This window comes from Lycorma delicatula, chromosome 2 (genome assembly GCF_047948215.1).
Source record: "Lycorma delicatula isolate Av1 chromosome 2, ASM4794821v1, whole genome shotgun sequence".
Taxonomy (NCBI): Eukaryota; Metazoa; Arthropoda; class Insecta; order Hemiptera; family Fulgoridae; genus Lycorma; species Lycorma delicatula.
Genome location: NC_134456.1, coordinates 145,692,936 through 145,715,197, shown reverse-complemented (window position 1 = coordinate 145,715,197; position 22,262 = coordinate 145,692,936).

Here is a 22,262-nt window from a genome sequence, read left to right as displayed (position 1 = left end):
GGTTTCTAATGTAATTTGAACTGGGAAAAATGTTAAAACAGATCTTAGAACTGTAACTCTTGTAGTTTTTAAGAGCTTCGACATAAAACACAAAATTTGGTGTCAAAAAACAAGTGTTTTAAAGAATTTAATTCTGAGAAAATTAATGTAAATATAGCCAGTAAAAAATAAATGAAATATTTAAAAAAATCAGTTTTTTATTAAATTAAAACAGACGGAAAATAGGCAGAAAATCGTATTATTATTTATTTATCTAATAAACATTATTCTTAGTATACCAAATCAAAAAAATAAAATACATGAAATTATAAATGCTAACAGAATGACAACCTCAGTTACAGTAATTGTTCGAAATTCCTTCCTTTAGGTCGAATTTCTTAAAAACTGTACTAGAGTTACAGAACTACTAGAGTTCTTAAAACTACTAGAGTTACCTGTTTTAACCTTACTTCTAGCTCAAATTACATAAGAAACCATCAACTTCTTAATTTGGTTCCAGTAATTACAGTAGGGGTTTTTTTTATTAGAAGAGCTTAAATCCGAGCGAAATCTTTCGCTAGCTGTAACTTGAAAACAAAGCATTTCCAGACCTATGTTTATAATCTACTTCTTTTACCAGTAGAACATTATTATTATTTTTACCAGTAGAACATATCCTGAAAGTTTCTTTGTTTCTTCGTAGAACGCTGTAGATCATCATCTAGATTTAATTAAATAAATTAAATCTAGATTAATTATTGACAGAAAATTGAAATTAAAAAGCTTTATTTATTAATATTTACTGATTGATGTTTTGAATGTATTTACACCATTTACCGTGCACCCAAACCATAATAAAAAAGAGAGGTTTAAGATTATTTTTGAAGTTTTATAAAAAAAAATAAAATAAGATTTTTAATAATATGTTTTTTTTTTTTTTTTGTTAGTGGTAGAAATTTTATTTTTTAATTTATTTTAATAACACTACACACTTACGATTTCTTGCAATTATTAGATGATAAATGAATTTTGTAGCTTGTGGAAAATGCCTGACAGGGATTCCAACATGGGACCTCCAGATGAAAGGCCGAGATGCTAGCACTCCGCCACAGTTTTTTCAAAACTAAGAAGTTTTAGATCAGTTAACAGATTTACTACGTTCTATCAATGTATAAGAAATTTGTAATTTAATTTCGAAATACGATTTTATTTGTAGAACAGAGAAAGAATTATGATAAATTAAAATAATTTTTATACTACTTTATAAATATTCTTGTACTTATGATATTTAAATAAAAGGAGGGTAAAAAATAAAAACAATACGAATAAAATTCAACAAAAAAAAGATTAGTTTTTTATTATCTAATTTCATTTTATTAATTATCTTATATCTTTTATAATTTTTTTAAAATGAATTTTTAGAATGAATTGGAAACATTATATCTCTCTAGAAACCCTTCTCATTTTGTAAAATATAAATTAATCATAGCTTAAATTATTTTATAATTAATACTTTGATGATTTCTATCATAAAAATCGAATCCAAATGAGAAGAATTTTCTAATATTATTCGCATAATATGAAGGATAAAAAATTTCTATGCTGGTTAAATCACCAGGCAACTCCTAGTGAGTTGAGTTTGTCTCTTAGAATTTTAGATTTATTTTTATTCTGATATATGCACCACATTCAGTTTGCCTACAGTTCATGCTTATTCTTGTCATATTGTCTAACTTTTAATGAATTTAAAATTTACTAGACTGTTCAGACAGAGTGAGCGAGGTACCAAACATTTATGTTTGTAATTCATAGTTCTGCTAATACCAAAAATGTAAATAAAAATTTATATTAATTAATGTAAAAGTAACTGTAGTAGAGTAAACCAAAACGTAAAAAATAGAGTATGTTATTTAAATATAATATTCGTACTAAAATTCCTTGTTCGTTGAAGTAACAATAATATACCAGTTTGATGAAGAGTAAAGCTAGTAAGGAATAAGCAATGTAATTTGTACACGTTGTAACTAAACACAATCATGCCGGGTTTGCATATTTGAATTTCTATATAGTGGCATTCCTTCAGGATCAAATGGAGAGCAGACTCATGCCAGAAGATGCTAAGTATTGTTTTGTCTTCCAATATTGCAGTTCAGTTTAAATTAAATTGCACTGTTTTGAATGCGTCAATAAAACAAAGAAGCATAAAGGAATTGTATTAATCAAATGCTCACAAATAATTTCTTATTAATTTACATTAAAAATAAATAGCTTATTTTTTTAAACTAAATTTTTACATGACTAAGTTTTTAAGCTAATATTCTTTATTACATTTTTTCAGTTTATTGCAAAAAAACAATTACTGTAAAAAAAAATCCAATAATAAAAAAATATTAGTGTATAAATCACTATATTTTAAATTATATAATACTTTTATCTTCTTAAATTTGAAACAATTTATATTTATATAAACAAATTTTATGATTCATCTTTTACCAAGAATTCACCACATGCTTAATGGATTTTTCATTTATCCTGGTAGTAAAAGTAAGTTTTTACATTGCAGTTTAAGGATATATACATAATATTTATGGGTATGCAAAATAATGCAGCCAATTAATTATCATAAATCAAATCTGTTGTCAATATCAACGTGATAGTAAATTTGTAATAAAAATAAAATTGCTATGACTTATAACAAATATTGGGAATTTTTAGGAATAAAAAATTTTTTAATTGGTCGAAATTGTTTATTCCTTGAAACAAATAATGTTTTTCTAAATTCCAATAGTTTATGTCTTACTTAAATCAACACTGTGTTTCTTTCTACAAATAACGTGATTCTACATTTTTTTATTGTTGTTACTAGTCATTATATTTATTAATTTTATTATTTAAATATTAGTATTAATAATGTTAATGTATACATGAATTAAGTTTTTATAATATCTAAATATATTAATAAGTATGTATCTGGCACCTGTATTACCTCTGTTATATTTTACAGTATTTTATGTTTATATAATTTTTAACTACCTGTTAGTAGTTTATATATATACCTTTGAAGGGTTTTACACATGGAAGCACTATCTTTTTATATATTTATATAAATCTTCAATGTATCTTTTGAAACTGCATCGTTTAGCTTATCATTATTACAAATAAGTACTTGGTACTGTAAATATTATATGTATTATAGCTGTACTAAACTTGAAATTTTTTGTGGTATAATACAATAAAATTTATGTATTTACGATATGAAGTGTTACTTAAAAATAATAGCTAGAAATCATATGTAAAATAAAAATAGACAATCTAGAAATAAGTCTTCAATTAATTGAAATACTAACTCAATTATTCAGAAAAAAATATATTTAATAAGAGAAAAAAATAATATATTAAACTCGATTTAAAGTGTTCAGCAGAATATTGAAGTAAATTGCCAATTAGCGCTGAAAGAAATCATTTTTTATCATTGAAAATAAAACATATTTCAATCAAATGAGGGGAAGAAAAAAAATTAATAGCTTCAATGTAATTTTATATTTTCTTTTAGGAAATTAAAAACAGCGTTGTCAATTTTTATTTATTAAAAAATTTATTTGATTTATTTATTGAATTAAATTTTATTGAATAATTTTTCTTGTAAACATATTTTTATTTTTCATTTACTTCTATACGAGTATAATAGACGGTTTATAACATTGGATAAAATATTCAATATATGTTTGTACAAGTTGGTAGCTATTTTGTATTGTATCTAAGGAAGGAATAGTTTACTTAATACTAGTGAAATTCGGTGTGAAAAGTTATGAGATAAGAGGATTTATTCCATTATGTTTATATAAAAAAAGAAAAATCAGAGAATTGGCTGGTGATTGATTACACTGAGGAAGTACTATTTCTCAAAGGGGATTGGGCTGAATGAAAATTTTATTGGAACTTGTTTTTTAGTTTATAAAAAGCGTTTGTATTACCACAAATAATACTACTGAAAAACTTAAATAAATTGGCCACAAAAATTTCAGTATTGTAAATTTTCAAACTTTTATCATTTAAATTTATCGGATTCAATTAATTTTTCTCTGAATAATGCATTATCAAGGCGCATGAATTATAAAATACCTTAAAATTAGGATTACCATGACATACGAAGAATTTATGTTACACATTTACCTCTAAATTTAGGATATAAATATAAATTTTTTCTTACAGTTTAGTTTCAATCTAACATTAATGTTAATAAAAATTATTAGAATGGGCATAATTTTTTACATTTCTGATGTCGGTAGATGTTATATATACATTAACATCTGTAATTTTCGTAATTTTTAAATGTCCGCTGGCAGCAGCACCTATGCATCTATACAAACCTCTTCCTAGATCCTATGCCATGTGCTCGTGTAGGTTGAGTGCCGAGCTGCTTGGAGGAAGGTCGTTTTATTCATTTCTGTGTTTATGAATTAATATTTTTCTTCACCGTTTAAGTGTCTGTTCGTATGACTATCTTTGGATTTACGGTAAGTCGATTTGATTGTTGTATTGATATGCTTTTCTCTTTAAAATTATGTATTTGTTTCAATTATTAGGTGTTCTACTAAGGCAAATATTCACAAAATTAATGCTCATTTTTACAGCAGAACAAGAAAAAAATTAACTTCATGTATTTTACATTGTTCAAATATTTATTATGATTTATCACCTAAAATATTCTTATGTTGGCTTATGAATATGGAGTTGCAAATAACGTAACATTTCCTGAAAACTGGGGTGTCAGCAATATGGCATCTAAGGATTGGTTCACAGGTTACATGCATCCTCATTTGTCTTTGAGAGAATCATTAGGTTTTAAGAAACATGGTGTAGAAAACCTTTTTACTAATTTTAAATACGATTAGTCGTTTTGAAATAAAATTTCAGAATATTTGGAACGTCGACGAAACTAGCATAACATCGGCTGAATATAGTGGTTGCTTTAAAAGGAAAAAAAGTTGGTAGAGTAACATCTGCGGAAAGGAGAGAAACCGTTAGAGTGGTTTTCGCAGGAAACGCAATCGGGAACACTGTAACACCTCTCCTAATTTTTCCTAGGATAATCTTCAAAGACCATTTTATTTTAAATGGACCTGCAGGTTGCATTGAAGCCGTTCAACCATAGGAAGGGTGATAGCACCTCTGTTTTTTCAATACATGAAACAATTTGTCTCTCATTTCGCTGTACGAAAGAGGCTCCTGTCTTCTGTTACTAGACAATCACTAGTCTCATTTGTTAATTTCTGTCACCGACTTTTGTAAAGAAAACGGTGTAATACTGTTATCCTTCACGCCCCTCATACTACAAACCGATTTCAGCCTTTGGACAAAAGTGTTTATGGGCCATTTAAGAAATATTTTGTGCAGTTACTGACAACTGGATGACAATGAATCCATCCCAACTCCGTAGCGGGAAGACACCCACCTTGTGACATTACCGGTTGTCACACCACCCCCTCTGTTCCCAGCCCTGAGGGGCTTTACCGAAAGTCGTCATTAGACCCTCTAACTGATTAAATCTCATAGTCATCAGCCAGGCCTCGGTCGGGATGCCACCGATGTAAATGCCTCGACAGACATTTGCATCAGTAAATAAAAATCAAATTTCGCCTTCACGTAGGTCTCAAACGGACATCTTCACATCAAGGGGAACGCAACCTCATTCCGGTACGCGCAGGAGCCGGGTACAAACCCCGCACCACCACCCGGTCCAATCATAGTGTCTCGCGTGGCATTACCAAGTCACGATCACGACCACCACCAGCGAAGGGAAGCTACGCCCTCGGTCGCACGAGTAACGTACCCCGGCGGCGTGGCCATCCCCACCAACGGAAGCCCCAAAGCGAATCACAAACAATACCAATATGACTATGACACGATGCTAATCGCCTACCTCTAACCAGTCCAATGCCTAAGCCGAAACCCTAGCCACTCGGGATCCTACCACTATCGAGTACCTCGATTAAACTCTCTCTGCTGACCTACACACCGCAAGGACACGAAGAAAACCAGCCATTACAGACCACTCCACGTGGATCATCCAGTAAATACGGAGATCCAGAAAGGAATGTATTCTCTCAAGTTCCCTAACATCTCGTGAACGTTCGACCTCGTATCGAGGACATATGTGGTTGTATCGAGAGGACGTGGTCCACTGTTTGATGAGTTCCGCAATCCGGGCATTGACTCGAATCCACCAAACTCACCCGAAAGGCACCATGCCCGGAGAGAAACTGTGATATAAAGATTGGGGGAGACCCGTCCAATCGCACCTAAATCAGACACTATAAGAAATATACCATGCGTGTAGTGACCTGTAGGGAATTCGTCCCACCTGACCTGCCATAACGCAAGGCTCCGATCTTCAATCTCCTGCTTTCGTTCTGACGGTAATAGGTTATTTACCTTAGAAATGTAGCGTTCCTTAGAGCTCATTAGCCAAGATATCTATTGGTTTGACGCGGGCTATAACACAGACTGCCTCCCGGGAGACTGTTCTATAACCGCCTATAACAGCCAGTAAGAGGTGTCACTGGACCCGCAGAAAAATGTCCGCGCAATTCCTAAAAGCCATGCGGTGAGCCCAGATACGCGCAGCATACAGCATAATATCTTCGCTGACAACCTTTGTAAAGGATACGCGTGGTACAGTAATTTAACTACCAATCGGGATGAATGACTCTACGGATTCCATAAAAAGCATCAGCGGCCTTTTTGCTACATACAGTACATGTTCCTTGAACCGAAAATTCTCATCAAGGATAACACCCAAGTATTTTTGAGTCGTAACGTACCGAATGGAGAGACCAACCATCCGGACCCGGATTCGTCGGCTAGCAGCTAATTGGCGCTTAAGCAGCATCATTGTGGTTTTCTCTGAGCTGAATTCACATTATGTTAAAGACTCCACAGTCGAAGTGCCTCACAAGCACGAGCAACTCAGAACTCTACCTCGTTAGCGAATCCCCTTCAATCAGTAGCAGCACGTCGTCAGCAGAAGAGACTACACGACAACGACATGGCAACCTTAAACACAACATCGAATCGAATTCTATGATCCAAAGAAGGGGTCTCAGAACACTTCCCTGAGGAAATTCTTTAGTTAAGGTCTTACGAACTTCCGAGCCGCCGTAACTCAGGGAAATGACCCGATGGCTGAAGTAACTTGAGAGCACATCTAGTTCATTTCGTGTACACTTACGCTTCTGCATCTGAACCAGGGCGTAGGGCTCCATAAGTTGTTAAATGCCCCGGGTATATCCAAAATAAATCCCTAACACATATTTACATGGACTAGAGGAAGCTATATCCATAACCTTTAGTATGGAATCATCAGTGCTCTTGCCCGGTCGGAAACCATACTGGTTATCCATTGGCAAATGATCAGTGACCAATCTAACATTAATACACATATATAGGACCTTCTCAAAAACCTTGCCAGTCATGGACAAGAGCGTCAGTGGTCGGTAAGAAGAACTATCAGTAGGATCTTTGTCGCCACCTCTGAACAATAACACCAAGTCTCCAGGCTTCCAACACACCGGAAAGTGGCCAGCAAAGGGCAACCTATTATATATTCTAGTTAGAGGACCAAGGAATACGGAAGCGCTCGGATGAGGAGCTCTACTGTGATACAGTCATATCCGGGGTCTTGTGCCGTGCCATACTACAGATCATCTGGCGCACTTCCGCCTCAGTGATCTCAGATAGTAAGTCGGTCTCCAAAAACCGCGACTTCCCGCCTGACACGCCGGTGGTATGAAACCTAACCCACCATAGTGTCATCCGGGAGCAAATCATTTAAAAAAATATTAAGTACACGGTCCTTATCAATTACCACATCCTCGTGGGTTGACATGGCTGACAAGAGGAAATCTTTCCTGCGCTTATGTCCAAGGCCTGTATACACAACGCCCTAAGGGTTTTTATTCCCTTGTTCCTCAGGGAACGTCAGGAATTACGCTAGCCACTACTGCAGAAGTAAAACTTTCTGCCAGGAGATCTAATGGCAGGCTGTCAAGGGCTCGAGAAAAAATCTCCAGTCTGGACTCCAACAAAGAGGAGAATTTCGGCTAGTCCGCCCTCCTATGCAGGAAGCACTCACGCAGACAGGAAAGTGTCCCTTATGTCCATGGCGCAGCTCATCCGCTATTTCAAAAAGTATCAACCGATAATCGCTAGAACAGTAGTCGACCACAGACCAGTCAAGGACTCTGCCAGCAATGTCCCTACAAATGGTAATGTCAATATTTGTACCTGAAAAGCCCCTTCGTTCGTTAACCGTACCGACGTAAGTAGCCAACTGGTCTGCAACATTAAAGACCTCAAAATTGTGTTGCGCAATGAAACTGTCAATCAGGCCACCGCCATGATCAGTGATTCCACTGTGCCAGAAGAGCGACTTCGCATTAACATCGGCACCAATAAGGATTGGACGACTGCCTACAATACGAAGGATTCTATCCCATCTCGCTAGGTGTTCCTCAGTGAGATCCCTGTATTGAAAATATGAACTAACTACTGTAAGGTTCTGTCCGTGAATGGCAAGTCTGACCACAACATGATGAGCGTCAGAAACTTGCCGTATAAAGACGCTATCAAGCGACATCCAGCATAGAATAGCAGACATACAGTTATGCCCTACACAAAACCTTTTACAACTGTGAAAGCCCGGCCTAAATACATATGGGTGCTGCAGAAGGACAACATCGAGGCTCCGTCTCTCTACAATCTCACCTAACTCAACCTAGACTACATAAGCATCCTGAGGATTTAGTGTACCGAACCTAACCATCTAAGGAATTAAAGTACAGCTCAACGGCCCTTACGTAACAGCCATACTCCCTACTAACAGCTTGATGCTCACAATTGTTGTGCAACCTCTTACAGTTAGCACAGACTGGAGCCTCGGACCTATGCGAATAATCGTTACGCTTGTGGCCGTACTCGCCACAATGGGCACACACCAAGGCAAACTTACAAAAATTAGCCTTGTGACCATATCTGCAGCATTTGAAACATCTTTGGAAATCCACATACTATTTTACTCGGCAGTACCCTAAATCAATAAATAATCTGCCTGTAGACGTAAATTTTTGAAAGAAAACAAAACTTACCTCAAATACTCCGTGCGTGATATTTCTGGGTATCACGCCTACCCGTTTTAAAGACCAACCTGCAGTCCCGCCGGAAGACGGCTTCATCCAAATCAGTGTTTGGTTCCCTAATGAGGGAAAAGACATCTTCGTCGGTCAGGTTACGGTCAATAACATAGACTATAATACGGCGCCTACGCGTTCGCTTCGTGTCTATTTTTACATTCAATCGCTTAACTGCCGTGGAATCTCTAATTGCCTGAATGGTCTCCGTATCATCCGCTACAACTAATCCTTTGCCGGCCTCTTTAATTTTTCTGATTTTAAGACCTTAAGACTTTATGACTTGCTGGACACAGTCGAGCCCTCCACCCTATTAATAAACGCAACCTCATATTTCTGAGAGAACTGGTTGGTTCCATGTCTACCCCTGACCACCTCAACATGCCTACGCGGTTTCATCGTGGCCGGGGCTGGTTTCTCAGCTACAGTTATTTCTGTAGGCCTTGAGGAAAGATTTTCGAAACCCTCGACGAGAGCTGTGAAAGCCGCTCGGGAGAATTCGAGTCGAGACAATAATCTCTTCTTGGTAGCAGCACTAGTACACTTCGGATTTTCTAAATAGGAAGACAAGCTACCCAGTTCCGCCAAAACATCACGGGCCAAAGGAGCAGAGCTGCCAGGCTTGCCCCAAGCTTGCAAAAACTCTTCAATACTGACCTTCCCGAGTGGTCACCGCTATATCTACTTCTGAACTATCGTTGTCAGGATCAGTGCTCGAGGAGGTCGATGGATAAAGCTCCGGCCTTCTCCTCCGGCTAGGCTTCTTACCTACCTCACTAACATCTTTCATGGTCAGGGATGCCCTGACCTAACAGTATATAAACAAAATGCTCGCTGTATTCCTTCTATTTAGAGATATTGGGCACAAGCCCACAAGCGTGACGACTACTCGCAGCGAGCCACGGACAGCTGAAAACCTTCTGTATTCTCATTTCACTCTTTGCACCTCTTTGCCGCTACTGGAGCAAATGTATGAAATCAGAGATCAACATAAAGTTACAGATTACGGCTCTCGCTCTAAAAGAGCGCGAGCAGGACTAAAGGTAAAGGCCACTTTTCTAAAGGTAAAGAGACCAGAGGTTTAGAGACTAATTTATAATTTTTAGAGACTAATTTAAGAGAGACCAATTTATAGTATCTTGACAACGAATTCAGGAAAAACAATGACGATATGTGATTTACCTGGCTTAGTAAAGGTTTTTCTTCCAAAGTCAGGCACACAATCAAATCAAATGTAATGGTATGCTTCAGTCCCACAGGGATTTTGCCATTAAATAAAAATATATTTAGTAACGAAGATCTTCTTTGCTCTGTTATTACCGATAAAGAAAACGACATAGGGAGTAATTGTGGAAACGATGTGTTTCAACGCCAACAAAAGACGATTCATCTGATGAATGGATTTTCACATCGACAAGGAACGAGACGCCTATAAATGATCGGTCCAACTTGAACGAGAAGCCTACACTTAGATCTATTGTAACACCGGAAGAAATTCGTTCTTATCCGAAAGCGGCTCCAAGAATACAAACAAATCCGTGTAAAAGGAAAATGAAATCAAGTAACCTCACAGGTACGCTTGTAAAGGAAGAAATTCGCGCTCAGTAAGAGGCAACACAATGAAAACATCACCAAACGGAAGAAAGATCAAGGCGTAAATTAAACTTAGGCCAGTCAGATAAAATGGTGACAAAGAAGAAAGGAAAATAAAACCAGCTAAAGACAGCAGTTCTGATGAGAAAAATGAGGACTACTTGTGTATAATTTGTTTACGTCCATTTAATAAATCAAAACTTGGATATGAATGGGTGCAATGTATAAAGCGTAAGTTGTGGGCTCATTCTTCCTGTATCAATTATGACGCAACAGTTTATCAGTATATTCACCGTAATTCAGACAATGAATACATTAGGAGTTTTAATTTTCACATTTTATTGTTTCAAATTTTTAATTATGTTGAGTAAGAGCAATTTTGCACTAATTAAATCATTTTCTTTGCATTATTTTTTCACTTTATAATTATTGTGTGTAATTGTTTGCAATTTGCAACAACATTTTATTTTAATTCATAAAACTTGTATTCAGGCCTATTTCAACATTATAAATATTAAAAATCTTTAAATTAATTAAATATAAAAATATTTTCTTGAAAAATTTATTGTTTTAATTTCCTTGTACCAATTAATTTAATGATGTATCAGCATGTTCCCTCTATTTATCAACTTACCTCAGGCGGGGATATATTGATACACTGTACACATAATACAAAAATTTGGTTTTGTGTTCGATAGCTTATTCATTGCTAGCCTAGCAAATAATTCTCTCTGTATTTATAATGGTTTAGGTTTACATTTAGTATTAAGTTTGATTTAGTAGAAACATATTTTTAAAAATACAAAAAATTAAAAACATAAAAGTTTATCAACTAGCTCCGCCCTCAACTATAAATAAATATATATATATATATATATTTTTTTTTAAGTTTTATTTAAATCGTGAGTGTGTAATATTTTACTAGTTTAAAAAATTCATTAGCAATATTTTTTGTACTTTTTATTTTGGTGAAACTTTTGAAGTTAATGTAATTTTAAAGTTAACTATTCAGGGAGAGGTTAAGTTTTAGGCTGTGTGGAAAAATTCAATTACTTCGTTGCCAACATTTTTTAAAAAATTTTACTACAAATAACTCCTATGCTTTTAAATAAGCTTATTTATTTGACATTTAATAATTCTGTAACTTTAATTATAAAAAAAATATTTTTTTGTTTGTTATAGGTAAGCAATTTCTGCATTTCTGTCATATTACTGATGTATTATTAAAGGTAAGAGCCATTATAATCTTTTTGTATAAAATATAAATTCTAATCTTGATTCATGAAACCCATGTTTAATTTAAAACCAGATAATTATATTATTACTGCCTTTGCTATGGAGTGTGTTTGTCCATTTTTGAATATAAATTTATTTATCATGAATTTCATTTGAAGTTAATAAGAACGAATACGGAGTATACCAATTAATGGGGGGAATAAGTTTTATTTTCTAACCACTTAAAAAAATAGATGATTTTGTAATTCAGTTTGTGTGTATAATCCAGATTCCGCATGCTCATATAAATACTTAAATTATTTCCAGAAATACTGGCGCGATCATACGAAACTTTCCACCATTGTTGCAGTTAAATAATAAAGTGATCAAGTATAAAATAAACAAGAAGTATAATGTTGACATTTCCATGATACTACAATTATTTTAATTTGAATTAATCTACACTTTGAAAATTAATTTAACCTATTGAAGATTAATATAAATATTCTGTGTCCTTTGATTTGCTGTGTTTTATAATATAATAGTGAATAATTAGGAAACCTTACAACTTGATAATTCTGCAACAGCTCAAATTAAATATCTAAAGGATAAATATCCCGGTAATTATCCTTAATAAGGATTAAAAACCTACTTGTCTCAATAAAATGGTTCTCAAAGTCACCGTTGTTAAATTATGCAAGGTTGTTTCCCTGCAATATTTTGGTATCTATTATTGGCTAACGACTACATTATTTGATCTTAAAAGAAAGTATGCATATAAATTCATTTCTTTTCAAATATTGAAGTAGTTTCAAATTAAAGTGAATTCAGCAAGGTTTGTTTTGACTAAATTTTGATCCAACAGAATAATGTTTTGCGCATAAAATTGTTAATTACATTTTATCCACTTTACGAGACCAAATTTTAGTTTAAAAAAATAATTAATATAAATGTAAATAATTTTTATATATTTTTTTTCACTTTTACTTAATTCATTTGGATTATTATTATTATTATTTGATTTATTTTTTACCCAGAGGATTTGGACACATTTTTATGTAAAAAAAAAACAGATTTTTTCTTAATTAGCAAATAAAGTATCTTGTTCTTCCATCTTTAAAATCTAAAAACATTATGAGACTGTAGCAGATTTAATAATATATTGATGGTTCTGGTTTAATAACACGGGTTTTTACTTCTGTAAAACTTTGTAAATCGTAATTATAAATTCCCTTCTTTAAATTTGTTTTAAATAATTTGGAAGGAATAACTGCATAGATAGAATATGCTTAACAATGTTATTGTATTTCACCCTTTTGAACTTTCATATTGAAATTTTTGAAAAAGAACATATATCATAAATATATTATTATTTAAAGCAACATATCAATTAGTGGTAGATATATAGAGTATATACGAATAATTATCAAAATTTAATAAATTTACAATTGATTAAGGGAATATAAACCCCCAAAAAAGTAACTGAAGTTCATTATCAAAAAGAAAAATTATTCTAATTCTAGAAGAGATCACTTATCTATTTAATCTCACTTATCTTTCTAAAGAAAGATGAAGACAATAAATAAGGGGAGGAATATTAGGAAAAAGGAGAGAAAGAAAATAATTTACTTTAACTTAATCGAACTGAATTAGAATGGATAATAAATGAAATTGATTTTATATAAAGTTACTTATCTTAATATTGTATTTCTTGGTACAGTTTGCATTAGATAAATTCTGTGTTTTTACGTCACATCAACTATTTTGTTATGTTATCTAATAAAAAAATAAAAAAATAAATAAAATATTAAACATTATGTAACTTAAGTTTTTATGTTTATTGATATATTTATAGCTTTTATAACTTTAGAAACATGAACAATGCTGTCAAGTTTTAACTTCGCCACGTATTGTTAAATTTTAAAGTTAGAATTTTGACGTTCATGCATTTAAGTATCCAAAATATATTATCATATAAAATTGGCTACGTTTCGTGGAGTTGTTTCACGCAAGTTTACATTTATTTAATAAACTAATATTGAGTTTGTAACTTTTTACAACATTTTAAAAGTATAAACAATGTTAGTGTCGTTTCTCTTAATCGTTATTTTCATTTTGAACTTAAAGTAAAATTTCTTAAGTTTTAATATATCGATTCTACTTTAGTTGTTGACAAAAAAGTTGATATTCCTTTTAACTCCTCTTGATAACATATATAAATTTCTTTCTTTGTTTATGGAATTTTAAATATATCTATTATTTTTTTTTTAATAAAGAATAAAAATCCTTTCTACGCATTTTTGTTTTTATATAGTGAATGAATAAATAGTTAGAAGGAATGAGAGATTGAGAGAGAGAAAGAGAGAATTGCAGAATAATTGGAAGAAAACCAACCGGCTCTGTTCTCAGTAGTCATGGTAAATTTTTAGCGATTCCTAATACTGGCAACTCGGATTCAACACAGTTAAACAATTAAAACCATAAATTAGGTAGAGAATCCAACGTGACCTGAATAGCCAGGAAATGTTAAGATGTAGTTTTGTTCATTTATCACTTTTTGTAAATTCTCTTTTGGCTCTCGATCTACAATATGAATTGTGTTTTATTTTTAGTTGTATTACTCAGAGTTCATTATTTTCGTTCAAATTTTTATTGTTTTTATCATTTTCTGTTTAATGAAGTTTCAGTTAATATTTTATAGTTTGCGTTTCAAAAATGAAAGAAAATATTGAGTTAAGAAAATTTTATTTTGCTGTAGTTATGTAAAATGTATTTATGCGTACTCCATTCTACTTAAAAAAAAAATAATAATAATAATTAAAAGAAGTTGATAACAATGTAGGGTTATCCTTCAAAACTTTAAAAACAGAAACATATGTTTGTCAAAACAAATAGTGCAAGGAAAAAATTCTTGGTACAGTAGATATTAAATATAAATTGGGCCATCTTTTTTTTATTAGGAATAAATTATCTTTTAATTTAAATACTTAACATTTTTACCGTGAGTGACCTATATTTAAGAATAGATAACTGAATACTTGGTGCAGTAGTTCTGAGAAGTCATTATTCCCACTACTATCGTAGATTTAATTTAATCTTAGAATACTCAGAATTCTAGAATATTTTTATTTTTTTTTAATAAAAAGGCAACAGTATCAAAAAGATTCTCTCCTATGAGAAAACATACAAGGAACCAACTTACTAACGTTAAATAGTAACTTCCCTGAGCTTAAGTAGAAAAAAAGATTAAAAAAGCTTATAGTTCGTGTGTAACAGCAGTATCATTTATAGACATTCTCAAGATTTTGTTTCAAATTATGTAATAATTTTTTATTTTCTGAATGGTGATTGCTTCTTCTCATGCAGTCTTAATGTTTTACATTCTAGTAATTTTATATGGAATTGTATAAAATTTAATGTCTCTTTTACAGTTTATGAGCATATCGTAACTATAAAAGTAATAAAATATGTTGAATGAATGTATTTCTGAATATTAAATAAAAAGGATTCAATAAAATTTAATTGATGTCTATAAATTATACAATTTGACTTTATTCGCATATTAATATACTCTTTAGAATTATACATTTTAAGTATTATTTCTGTAATTCCTTAAAAAAAAATTGCATCATCCTATCTGTTGTTAATTTGTCCAGTTTTATAGAAATAAAGTTATTTTAGATAAACAAAGTGGGATGCTCTATTAGTCGTTTATAGTAACTAAACACCCTTACCGTAATTGATAATGCGTAAAGGTAGTAAGTTTACTATTGTAGCTGAGGCGTAGAGTATGCAATAAGCATATCAAATAACAAATTGAAAGCCTTTACAATTTAATGGTAAAGTTTTTAAATTGGACTAAATGAAATCCTTGACAAAAAAATGTTTAACGGATATAGGAAGCAAAAATATCTTTATCAACTGTACGTAATCTGCTTATTAATATGGTTCTTTATTTCCAAAACGATAGCCCTTGTTGTCATGAATTAAAAGTAAAATAATCACTTCAGCCCTTCTAGTGATAGTAAATATTTAATTGAACTACGGATTTAGAAAAAGAAAATACAAAAATATATTTTATTTTTTGAAGCCTATTGAACCATTTCTGATCGAGATAATGTCCCAATAGTAGATTACAAGGTTAACTTCATGTGGATAATTACTACTACCAAAGTGTATTATTGTAATTTAGCTAAGTTCGTCTTCAATCTGAGATTATCCATAATTCAGTTTAATAGGCTACTTTTCTCAATTTTGAGGTTTTATTAAAGCGCATCCAGAAGACTAAAGGCGAATTAAGTCTGTTCAGAAAAAACGCAGTTCTTCCGTTCTACATTTCAAAAATATTTTGTATATAAATAATTCCAAACTGTAATTTTCTTCTGTAGAAATTTTATGAGGAAACCTTTTTCATGGGTTTAAAATTTTATTTTATTTATTACTTCTATTGTTACAAAATATTTATTTGTTATCAATTTCAAACATAAAATGTATTTTGAGTGATTAATGTCATAACTATTTTTCGTCAAGATTGGCAGTCTCCTTGTTAATGTTTAAAATAAAAACTTCATTACTTAAATATTTTAATCAATATTAAGGTATATACAGCAAGTTTAGTAAAGTTTCTGACTATTATTAGGTCAGAAATTCAAAGATTGTAGTTAAATTTATTTGTATCTATGAAAATACATGAAAATAAAACGTATTTTTACCATTACATAGATAAAAGTTCAGGGATTACTATAAGTTTATGTATACAGATGACAACTAGCATTAGCGTTGTGTAACTATTATCTTCTGTCATCGTGAATAAGCGTTACTTCATAACCTCATATGAAGTTTCAATTGGCAGCCAAAGTTTCCTTTGTGCAATTGAAAATATTTTCCTTCCTCAAAAATAATAGAACTCTTAAATTTTTTAAAGAGAAACAAAAACGAAAATAGAGTGATTGAGCTTAACAAGAAAATGCGCACATATTATTCTTTATTTAATAAAAAATATATTTAAAAATATCAACCGTTTTTTTATTAAGTACATAATATAGCTTTTGTTGATTAGATCAATTTATTTATTTGTATTTCATCTCATGATAAAAATAAAATTATACTAAAAAGCTGTACTTGGGTCGTAGCTATATTCAAAATTTACTTTCATTTATATTTTAAACATTTATTAATTCTACCAGTTGATTTTTAAAAAAATCATGAATAGAACATTTTTTTAAAATATTCAATATATGGTAAATTGAGATACTTATTAAAAAAAGAAGACAATTAAATAATATTAATGAAGCATTCACATTGTATTTTCAGCGTAGCTTATTCATCAGTAGTGTACAAAACAGCCTTAAAATCGTTCAACCAATATTACTCCGTTATTATTATTGTTACGTTTGGAAGGTTTCATTAACAGAATGTTTTTTTTTTCTTTTTTTCTCCCGAAGCCGGATCCGTAAATAAACATAAACTCGGCTCCGAGGGGTGCTATAGACTCGAACTATCTCGTCGGGAACAAATTTTCCGCCAGATAGCCGGGAAATGTTCGTTTAGGCGCCATACCTTTAATGAGGGGACTCCAAAAGATCCCCTCACTGGGACTCTGTCTTTATTCCGTGCTTCTTATGGGGGTCCCTCAGAGGCATCATGATTTTCTTACAAACATCATCCAGATTCCGATGAAGTCATCTTACATTCCTTATCCCCAGGTACATGACCATGAGACATGCAAGATAAGCACCTAGGGTCCTGGTGGCAGTCCTTGCGTAAATGGCCAGCCTTATCACATATAAAACAGTGGCCATTTCTGTCTGCGCCAGAACAGAACTTGGCCCTGTGGTCTGGAATCCAAAATCTGAAGCAAAGGCCGTTGGAGGTACGAAGCACCACTCGACAGGCCACCCATCCAATCCGAACTCGCCCATCAGATAATAGTTTGTTGGCCAGGATTGGTGACACTGTCAGTGTAACAAACTGAGTAAAGCCGTAAGCCAGCCGCATTGACAGGACGTCAATATTGACGGACTCACCTATCGTCTTGCGAAGCTCCTGAAGAAACTCGTCCTGTGACGTTAGGGCATCCACGACCTTAACTGGGACGTGGGTTCTTCTGCCGCCCCTACCAGCCAGGACCGTAGTAGCACCCTCCACGTTTTCGGCAATATCATTTTTGAGTTGGTCCACCTTGGCACTGTCCGCCCAAACTCGTATGGAGGTGGATGTCCTCCCCTTGGCCCTGCCAGACGGAGAGGACTCCGGTTTCTCCTGGTGAAGCTGCCCCTTTCACCTTGCGGAGAAGATCTGCAAATGTCCGCTCCACCATCTTGATCACAACTGTAGTAGTCGGCTGACCAGCGGGTAGATTATTACTTGCATCAGATGAACGAGAATGTGTTTCCCCATTCTTCTTCCTGCGTACTCCACGGACCGCCACAAGCCCTATCCTACCCGCTCTTGTAGACCATAGAAGCACACTCGCCGACCTTGTGCGTTCTCCAAAATCCGTGGGATGGACCTGCAAATAGCAGAGGCCGACCCACGATCCCCCGCCGCAGAATCGTTGACCAGAGCGTAATCGGTCCGCCCAAGTGCTACCTCACAGATGCTGTCCTGTTCGGAGAGGTCCCGAATAATTAACTGTAATAGGAGGACCTGGCCAGGCTTCAACCTGTCAACAGTGGCCAAGTTCCTAAGCCACAGAACCTTCCGAAGCACCGTCATGTGCTGGAAATGATCAATTCCACCCGCTACGTCAATAATCCAGGCGGAGCCAACTCCTTCGTCCAAACTGTTAGTACCCTTAACAAGGGTGGGTAACAGGAAGATATTCTCGAGCCAGTCTTTAAGGACTAGTAGTTCAAGATCGACATCAGGAATACCCATTTTCGACCACCGCCGCAGCTCCTCAAGCGACCAAGTCGTAGCTCGTCCTAATCCCCCATCCGGAGTTTGAGTTGCCTCATCAGGGACAATTTGGTACGTTTGTGTGGCTTCGCCCTTCCCACTCGACCGAACATGTTGGCGCTCCTAAAGTCCCTCTTCTAGCCGGCCTAAAAATGCCTTAAAAGACTCCAACATACAAACGCTGCAGTCCATATCTTCGGAGCACTCCTTAATCTCGATCTTAGTGGATAAGTGTTGTCGGACCAACACATGCAGCTCCCTCACGCTATGAAAGAGTAGGCTCTTGTGAAACACTTCTTCTGTTTCACAAGAGCCGACTCTGTACTTACTACATGCCGTTTTCCACAGATCCTTTTTCCCCCATAGCGAAACAAACGTTCATCGACGACTCACATCTCTCTGTCAGAGGTCTCCTCCGCCTAATATAGAGAACATCACTCAGAGGCCGGAGGAGACTCTGTAGTCGACGCTTCTCTCCATGTGTAATCGACCCCTGTCTATCATCCTGGTCGTCACCCGACCCTGTCGGGAGAGACGGAAAATCTAGTTCGTAGTCCCTAGCGGACGAACCAGAGGAGATAATGGTTCTGGCGTCGAACCGGAACCTCTCCAGTCTTCTTCGACGTACTTATTGAAAGCAAGCGATCGGCATGCTGAATCTCCGCTATAACCATCTCTTCAATACTCTTACCACCATGCTGTCAGACAGAACGTTCTGCTCAGTGACCCCAAATCCTCCCCGCCTGCTGAATCTCCGACCTGTAACAGGGTAAAATCCCTCCTCATCGATCGGGAAGTCGTCCTCAAGTCCGCCTGGACGTGCCATAACAATTAATTATAATCCAAATATATATCAGTTAATATTTATTAACTGATAAAAAAAAAAATAAAAAAAAATAGTAATAATGAAAAAAATAACCTACATAAAATTTAAAAAAAAAAAAAAAAAAATAGTAATAATGAAAAAAATAACCTACATAAAATTATTTTCATAAGATTCGATTTAACAGACCACATAAGCCGAAGATAAACAGAGATTGAAACTGTCTTTGATGAAATCAATACTGCGTAACCAAGCAAACAGTACTTGGTTATGGTTGGTAAACATAAGTAAAAACAAAACTAACGAAGAAAAAAACAACAGCAACAAACAACAGTAAAAAAAAAATAACAGTAAACAAAGAAAAAACAACAGAAAAACGGAATACAACTAAATAACACAAAACCTTAGTAAAAACTTCAAAATACGGAGCGCAAGAAAAACACGTGCGAACGTATTCACGGCTGATTGACCGTCCGATAGAATGTTTGTTAATCTAATTAAGTCACAATATTTTTATATTTAAATTTCATAGGTTTCAAAACTTATATTTTCCGGAACTGTATATATACCCCTTTTATCTTTCTATCTTTTCCATTAGGTGATTTTATAGTCCGCCCTTGTGGACTGCTCTTCTATTTCATTTCTTTTATTTTGTTATTATTATTAAGTCACAAATCAGTGGATGTGGCTAATTAATTTTGGTCCAAATAGATCTTATTTACTTATTTTTAAATTCTTTTAGTGAACAGATTGTAAAGTTGCTATGACGTTACAATAAAAATAAAAAAAAACTTTCTCGGCTGTAACTCTATTGGTGCTGCAACAGTATAGCTGTAAAGGGAAATATAGCAGTCAGCCTAAATTTCCGGTATCGGGGTTTTTGAAAATGTCGTTTTTTCAAATTTCTTAAGTCCAAAAAACACAAAAAGTTTATATAGATCCCTGAAAAATGTATGCACGTACATAGTTACGTATGTTGAAATGTATTTTGATTAATATATTCGGACTGGTCCAACATAAATTCTTCTAAAATAATTCAAACTATTTTTATATATAGGGCATTTATGAAGTTACATTTTGGACAAAATTAAAAATTTGGAGGGGTAGTTTTTATCACTTTGAATATTTGATTTTTTGTACAGTAGTCGTACAAAATTTAGATTTATTGCGATGGAAGTACATGTATGTTATTTAACATTTTTTACTTCTAAGTCAGTTGGATTTGTTGAAGGGGATCCTTAACATTATTTCTAAACAGTTTTTGCCTCATATCACCAAAACCCGATCAACAAGAAAAGTGAAATTTGGTATAAATATTTAATTTTATATATTCCAGCTTTAGCCTGATTTTCTACCTCATCGGACATACCAGTATCACGGAACCGATATTTCTTCTTTTAGTAAACTATACATTTTCAGCTTGGTCAAATAACGTTGAATCAAGTCATTGAATTAAGTAATTACTAAAATAAAGTTTTTATTTAAAAAAATCAAGGAGCTGAATGAGACCTCGTACTAAAAATATGAATTATTTTTGTTTTTTTTTCAGATTGAGTATGCCACTGTATCTAGTATTAATATAAAAGCTATGGGAATTTTGTTTTAAGAGGGGTCTATGAGGCTTACTTTTTAATATTTTTATAGTTTGATCCATTTACTATTGCCAAATACTTTTAATATCTTATCTATTACCCAAGTTGTGGCTGTTATAAAAAATGTTATAAGGTGCAGCTGTTGAACAAAGAAGTCGAATAAAATCCAAATATTTTTAATAAAAAAGTCACCGGTCAAGGGAGTCAACAACATAGTCAATGGGTGTCCAACATGTTTTACTAAGAATTTTAATTTTTTCTTAATTATACTTTTAGTAATAGGACTCAGATTTTTTACTGAATACATGATTGTTTTTGAAATTGTACTGCAGCAGAATTAGTAGTATTCAAAAACTGTTTGGGATCATATTTAAAGTAAAAGATCTATCAACGGAAAATCTGTGAAATTTTTGTCGGCTCTTTTCATTTCATTCTTCTATTTTGATGAAACTAATCATCCGTTCTTTTGTTTTTCTTAAATAACTCTTTTGCTTTGAACGATTTTTTTCTTTAATTTTAGTTATTACTTTTACTTAGTTCAAGTATACATACATTATTTTTAGTTTTATTAGAAGAGTTCTATTACTATTTTTAATAGAAAAATATAGAAGCTTTTATCAGGAAAGAACATTTTAGCAACATCGATATACAGCAAAAAATACATTTCTTTCTTTTGTATAGACCTACAAGAATAAAATAAACACATAAATAAATATTATAGTTTACAGTATTATATTTACATATGGAGAAAGAAATATAAAAGTACATTCTATTCGGAGTAAATAGTAATAAAGGTTGTTACTATTATTTCTTTTCTTATTCTATTTGTTGTCAATATTGACGTATACTTATTGTAGTATTCCAAGTACTAACTCTTATTCTGGTAAAAGGTTCCGGTCTACTTTTCAAATACGATATATTGAAAGCGTGTTTTTATTATCGATTCCAGGAGACAGTCGATTTGTTTTCAAG